Source organism: Durio zibethinus, chromosome 24, assembly GCF_047325235.1.
Source record: "Durio zibethinus cultivar Kanyao isolate XHJ-2024 chromosome 24, ASM4732523v1, whole genome shotgun sequence".
Classification (NCBI taxonomy): Eukaryota; Viridiplantae; Streptophyta; class Magnoliopsida; order Malvales; family Malvaceae; genus Durio; species Durio zibethinus.
In genome coordinates, this window is record NC_143185.1 from 10,340,444 (window position 1) to 10,347,261 (window position 6,818).

At 31.9% G+C, this 6,818-nt stretch overlaps 1 long non-coding RNA gene across 2 annotated transcripts; it reads left to right on the forward strand.

The window, feature by feature from the left end:
• Window positions 1-1,208: 1,208 nt before the first annotated feature.
• LOC111316366 (uncharacterized) lies at window positions 1,209-6,135 on the forward strand. Of its 2 annotated transcripts, XR_016333379.1 has the most exons (5): window positions 1,209-1,700; window positions 3,808-4,028; window positions 4,256-4,349; window positions 4,460-4,909; window positions 5,037-6,135. It is a non-coding gene; the product is annotated as an uncharacterized LOC111316366 (long non-coding RNA). The 2 variants fall into 2 exon arrangements; XR_016333378.1 differs by having other exon boundaries at window positions 4,256-4,909.
• Window positions 6,136-6,818: the final 683 nt, after the last annotated feature.

Consider the following 6,818-nt stretch of genomic DNA (forward strand, 5'->3'; position numbering starts at 1 on the left):
AACAGTAATGCCATTTAGGGAGGGCAATTTAAGAATAACCCCCACCTTACTCGTCTCCAAAGACAGTGCCTAGATGCAACTGTGTGTGCACTCTTCTATAGAGGCAACTATAGTAATTCAACATCCTCTTCCTAGATAGAAAGTCAAAACATGGAACTACATTAATGTAAAGTGCAAAATAGATGACATAACAATAATGCCATATTTCATAATTGAACAATAAGAATTCAATAATTGCTTAGATAAAAAACTTTTATTTTTAAGTACCTAAAATTCTATCAAATTCAATGAATTCTAGAACTATTGAACTGGTACTAAAATTCTACACAGAAAAGTTCTAGCAATAAACAAATGCTTAAAAGATTTGTAAATATAGTTATAGTAGTCAAAATTTTGTCTAATTTCAATAGTCTAACAGAAAAAGAAAGTGTACAAAAAAAAAGTCAAAAATTAAAATAGAGTTTCAATTGGAATAATAGAAAATTTACCTTTATTTGAGTCTTGAAACCTACGAAACCAACTAAAATAGAGCACAAATTATAAAATGTATTTCTCAGGGAACCAAACAAAGTGAAAATATTGAAAACCCTAACCTAATGAAGAGAGAAGACAAAGAAAATTCAAATATAAAAACTATTTCACCGATTAACTTGAATTTTGCTTAAAAACAAAGAAATAGACAATTCAACAAAGTATTTGAGATTGCCAAAAACTTCAACCAATAGTGTTACACATTTTACATTCAAGTTTGTCTTGTTTTAGTAGTTATTATTTTGATTAAACCTTAAAAAAGTTTTATTAGAAGTTCGGGAAAACTGGTTTTTTTTCCTATAAGAATTGCATTCAAAGTAAAACAAAAAGAGTATATAATGCATGTGAAGAAAATTAAAAAAAAAAAGTGAAAGAAAAATTATCCATTTACAGAGAATTCAATCTCAGAGAGGTTATTGTAGAATTTCCAATTGGATTTTGATTTTTGCCTACTTTTTTACCTAAAAGATTACATAAATAAATAAATCCCAAAAACCTAAATTTTGAAAAAAGGAAAGGGAAAAGAAAAAAGAAATAGAGGGGTGAAGGATGCAAAAGGAGGATTTAAGAAAAGAAATCTCTTCTTCCTCGTCTCTTTTTTAAACTCTTCTTCTATCTAAAAATACCCCTCAAATTATTTTTTGGACATTGTCAATCCGTCCCTCCAATAGATAAAGAGGACTACTTTTATATATTGTTACAGATTAATAATTTTAGCCCCTAACTAAATCACTTTTGTCATATCTATAACTACTAATAAAAGTAGTCCCCTCTTTCAATTTTCTATCCACGTTTTTAAAGTCATTTGAAAAAAATGAAAGTTAATTTGGATCATGAAAAATTGATTTACTTTGTTTTCTCTGCCTCCAGCTGATCCTCTCTCTCTCTCTCTCTTTTTCTCTTTGTCTTCTTCCATTGTACATTGCTTTTCTTTTTCAAATCTGACAATCAACAATGCTAGTGTATGGGCCATCTCCATTGGGGTAGAAAGCAAGGCTCTCAGGGATAAATGCTGAGTGAAGCTGGATGATTTTAGCATTGTGGAGGTGGGGTGTTGAAGCCTGGAATTGCAGGTGAAGCCAAGATGTTGAAAGATATGATGATGGATAGCAATGCATAAAGAATGTTCTATGGATCCCAATGAAACCACTCAGAGGCTCCTCTTTAAGGTGTTTTTTTTTTCTCTTCCTCTTTGCACTTGAAGTCCCTTTCTATCTAAGTTTTCCTTTTCTTTTTGAATTTTTTAAGAGCTAGTTTTTTTTGCGTGGTTTCTAAAATGCAGTTTTGATGTTTTGTTGTGACCTGCATTTTGTGAGTTTATTTTTTATCTTAATTTCATTTTTGTTGATTTGGGTTTTTTTGTTAGGGACTGTAGTAAGTTATTTTTAGGAGTGATGAGTTTGCACTGTTCACGGGATTATTAAATTTTGATTTGATGTGTATTTTTTAAAATTTTTTCAGTCCTTTATATATATGTATGTCTCTGTAAATGTCAAGCTTTGATTTTTGTTTTTTTTTTTTTCTTTGCAAATTACGTGATTGTTGGTATTCAGATAAATTTTTTTTTAATTTTCTTTTTTTAAGAGTTAGTTAAAGATTTAATGTGTCTGTGTGATCTTTACAAGTAAAGGAACTTACTCTAAAAAAGAGGTTTTGATTAAATTGCTTCTTAAATAGTGTGTTTTGAAGCTCATTGTTTAATTATTCTTGCTTTCAATTCATTAATTAGGACATTACGATCTGTTGGTTCTTTTTATGAAAATTTCATTTTGAGTTATTGATAATGAAAGCTTTTCAGTTTCAATGTTCTCACTTTCTTGCTTTCCTACTTATTCTTAGGCACTTAGGTACTAAATGTGGTGTTTACTATTATAACAATAATTCACAGTCTAATAAATTGTGAAATGTTATGCCAGTTAAGTGAAGCTTTTGGTTAGCATTCAACTCCACGTCAAGTATTGTAAGGAAGTTTAATATGATGATAGGCATTTGCAAAAAGCTGTGAATTTTTAACCCTGAGGAATTTCACTATTTTGGTTACTCGATCGAAGAATTGTTTTGTTTTTGGTTATTCTTTCAACGCTAGAGATTTCGTTATTGAACCGTTCAATTTTTAATCGAAATTGCTATTACCTTTTTCCATTAAAAAAATTAAGGTTTTCTTTTAGCGGTGAATGGATATATATAATATAGAGAGAGAGATGGTGGGTTCTAAGGAATTGAGTGGTTGTCGCCGCATGTGGCCGTGCCAATGAAGCATAATAGTGTAACAAAACTGATAAAGATAGCAGGACGTGATTTGGAAAGGTAAATATTTGGAAATATTACATTTTTTTTTTATATTGTTGATTTATTTATTTTTTGAAAATTGTTGATAGATTTTAGTTAAGCTTTATAAGAGGAAAGAGGAAGCTACAAAGAGAGAAGTTTTTTGTCGAATTCAAGAGGCAATTGCATATGTTATTTTGTTTTTTTTTTAAAAAAACTTCATGTTTCTATGAAAATTTCAAACTTGTATTTATAATTTGATTCTATGAAAGTTTCACTAAGTTTTTAGAATGTTATTTCTATGATTTGTTGTCTAACCATTCTTTAGTGGAATTTAGAATTCCAAAACTATGTATGTTCAATTGGGAAATTTGTGTAACCTGGTTTTTTTTTTTGTGAGAATGGATATTGGATATTAGGAATCTGTCTAAAGCCATGTTTTATTCCACACCCTCTAATTCCTTTGAAAATTGTAAAAATAAACTACATTAATCAATGATTATAAGGACAGTTCATGATTACATAAAAAAATTTGTAAGACATGAAACTGAAAGTATACTATTAGCGATATTGCGACCTTGTGGTCCATGCATAGTGGAAGAACGCCAAACTGGTAACTTGTATCTTGACCATAGAATAATGCATCTATAATTATATGCATGTATGTCTTATGGTTGGGTTGGTGCGTGAATGTTTCAAATTGAATCTCACACACCCAAAACATAAATCTAATATATTTTAAATACATAGTCTAAAGACATTATATCAATAATTTGGGAGAGAAATAGATAGATATAAGCAGGGGGTGAGTACCTTAATGTCAGACACCATGGAAATGGAAAAAGGTTTGTCTACTGTTGCTCGTGATCATGTTGATGGTAGCTCAAACAGAACGAGTATAACTTATTCTACTCTTAGTTTCTGTAAAAGAGGTTTTGTAAGTTTTAAATCTTGCTTTTCATTTTGGCATGGTTGAATTGAATCAGTGGATGGTTTTGGTTTGTGCAGGAACATGGGTGACTACAAGTGCACATACCACAACAGCAGTTATTGGTTCAGGGGTTTTATCTCTTTGGTGGGCCATTGTCCAGTGAGGCTGGATTGCTGGTTCCATTGCCCTCTTACTCTTCTCTCTCATCAGTTGGTTCGCATCTACTTTACTAGCTGATTGTAGCAGGGACCCTGTCTCCTAAAGAAGATGTATCTGTTACACGGATGCTGTAATTTAGGTGACTAGGGAATCTATTATTTTATTATTTTTGCCCTTTTTTACTCTTTTCTTGGTTGTGTACAACAACTGATTGTCTTGTGACAAAAGTGTTTAAATCCTCAACTCACATTCACTTCAACAAATTTTTCCAGATACTTATCATATCAGGCTAGCATAGTTGGGTGAAAAAACTACTTCCTTCAACATGGAATCCCAACACTAATAATTTCTCCTTTTTTTTAACAGGAGGAATCAATAACAAGTTTTGTGGAATAGCTCAATAGGTGAATCTTGTAGGAACAACAATTGGATATTCAATCACTTCAGCTATTAGTATGGCGTAAGGCTTTCTGTACATCTGTTTTTTAGGCTTTTGATTTTGATTTATTTATGCCAAAGATGATTTTTATGGAATATACCCTCCTGGTTTTGTGTCCTTTGATTAACTAGGGCAATAAAAAGATCAGGTTGCTTTCACAAGCACGGCCATGATGCAAGCTGCCATGTTAAAAATAGCATGTTTGTGATCATCTTTGGCATAGCATGTTTGTGATCGTCTTTGGCATACTTTAATGAGCTTTCGGGGCTCTCCGTGGTTGCTGCGATTACGTCTTTTGCATACACTTCCATAGGCCTCGGTCTCTCCATAGCCAAAGTTGCAGACGAAAACGATAATGCAAAATTTTTTCGTACCTTAATTAACGTACAGCTGCTGCCTTGAATTTACCACGATGTATTAACTCTTTTCTATCTTGCAAAAGGGACTCATGCTAGGACAAGCCTAACAGGGACAACGGCGGGAGTGGATGTGACCAGCACGCAGAAGATTTGGAATTGCTTCAGAGCCCTCGGATGCCTTCTCTTATGTTTTCTCTGTTGTCATCGTTGAGATACAAGCAGGTCTCTCCATTTCTAGCAATTTTTTAGGTGATAAGTAATGAGTAATGACCCCTGCCAATTATCCAGTATCTATTGCTTTCTTTCCAAGAAAAAATACTACTATTGAACAGATTTATTTGATTATCAGGACACAATAAAATCAAGTCCGCCAGAAAACGAAGCCATGAAAAAGGCGACCTTAGTTGCGATCTCGGTCACCACCATGCTCCACATGTTGTGTGGAGTTTTGGGTTATGTAGCATTTGCGAACAATGCACCAGATAACTTCCTAACAGGATTTGGTTTTTACAACCCCTACTGGCTTATTGACGTAGCTAATGTGTGTGTTTTTTAATTGTCATGGACTGAAAGGAAGACTTTTACTACATATTGCAAGGATGATCATCCAGAAAATGTTTTATCATCTAGACAAACAATCATGATCGTCGTGTTAGAAGAGAGTGAAGATATTCGAGATGACTTTGTCTGAAGCTTGTATGTTTGTTTAATCAAAATTTTTTGGGGAAATTAGGTGAACTTTGAGGTTTGTATTTTCTTATAGGGTTAAATCAACTTGACTATAGATGAAATAAATTCAGCTACAAATGAAATGTGATTTAAATGGTGGTTTTTATATTTTGGGAAACAACATTTTGCAAAAGAGAAGGGAAAAAATGTATTTGATTCCCGTTAAAAAGTTAAACTCTCTGATATGACTACTATTCAAAGTCAACCTTGATTGCAAAGTAATGCCCAATTTTTGTAGTGCAATTTTGTTTTAACTTTCTAATTGGTGACTGACTAATTGATTTTGTTGTATAAATCATCAAAGAAGGGATAAAGGAACTTTTGAGATTTTAAGTTGTTATTATCTTGGTGTTTTCAGGGAAGTTTGGTGGTGTTCGTTCCAACTTATTGATATAACATGGATTTTGAGACTCCAGCTTTATTGGTTGAGAAGACAAATGCAGCAGTGGAGAAATATGATCTATCTTTTCCTACTAGAGGATTATACTATGATAAGCAGAATGGGTGTCTCTTTTAAGTTATACTTTTTTGCTTCCATAGAGCAAGATGGATGCTCCACCGGTCGTCGCCAAGTACTGATTAATAATTTGTAGGGACATAGATGTTCTGCTTATTATGCAATGCTTGAAATAAGTCTGCCTTGCTGTTTATTATGTGCAAATTTATTGCCAAGATAAAGTAGTAGTGTATGATTGAGGGTGGTAAAAGGATATTCAAAATATAAATGGTTACATAATTTTTTTATATATATTATTCAATATTTAAATTATTAATACATAATTTTATTTTATTTTTACAATTAAATTATAAATATATAATTTTATTTTACTTTTGCAATGAAATGTGGACTTGAAACTTAGTATATAATATAAAGCATAAAAACTCAAAATTAGATAATTAAATTTGTGTTTGGTAAGACAAATTACTTTATAGACTAATTCCATTGAAGTCAAAAACTGACATGACTTTCTTGGCCGATAATACAACAAGTTATTTTAAGGAAATGCCAAATTAGATAACTCACCAGTGCCACATAAAGATGAGAACTAAAAAGTTTCAAAATAAAACAATTTTATTATTTTTATTTTTGAAATAAAAAAATTAAAAAATATAAAACAAAAACATTCAAAAATAAAAAAATGGAAGATGAAAATTAAAAAACGGGAAATTTGGTTGGGAAAAGTAAAAGGAGTAAAGAAAGAGAAAAAAATGATAGGAAGGGGAACGGGAGGGGGACGGCGCCTAACCGCCGATCCACTTGGTCCGAGTCAAGCCAAATTTGGCTCTAGCCAACCAGATCTACAACAAGCTTCCTTCTCTTTTCTCTCTTCCATTTCTCTCGTTCCTTGTCCTTTTTTTTTTTAATTATTATTTTTTACTTTTTATTTAGGATTTGTTTTTA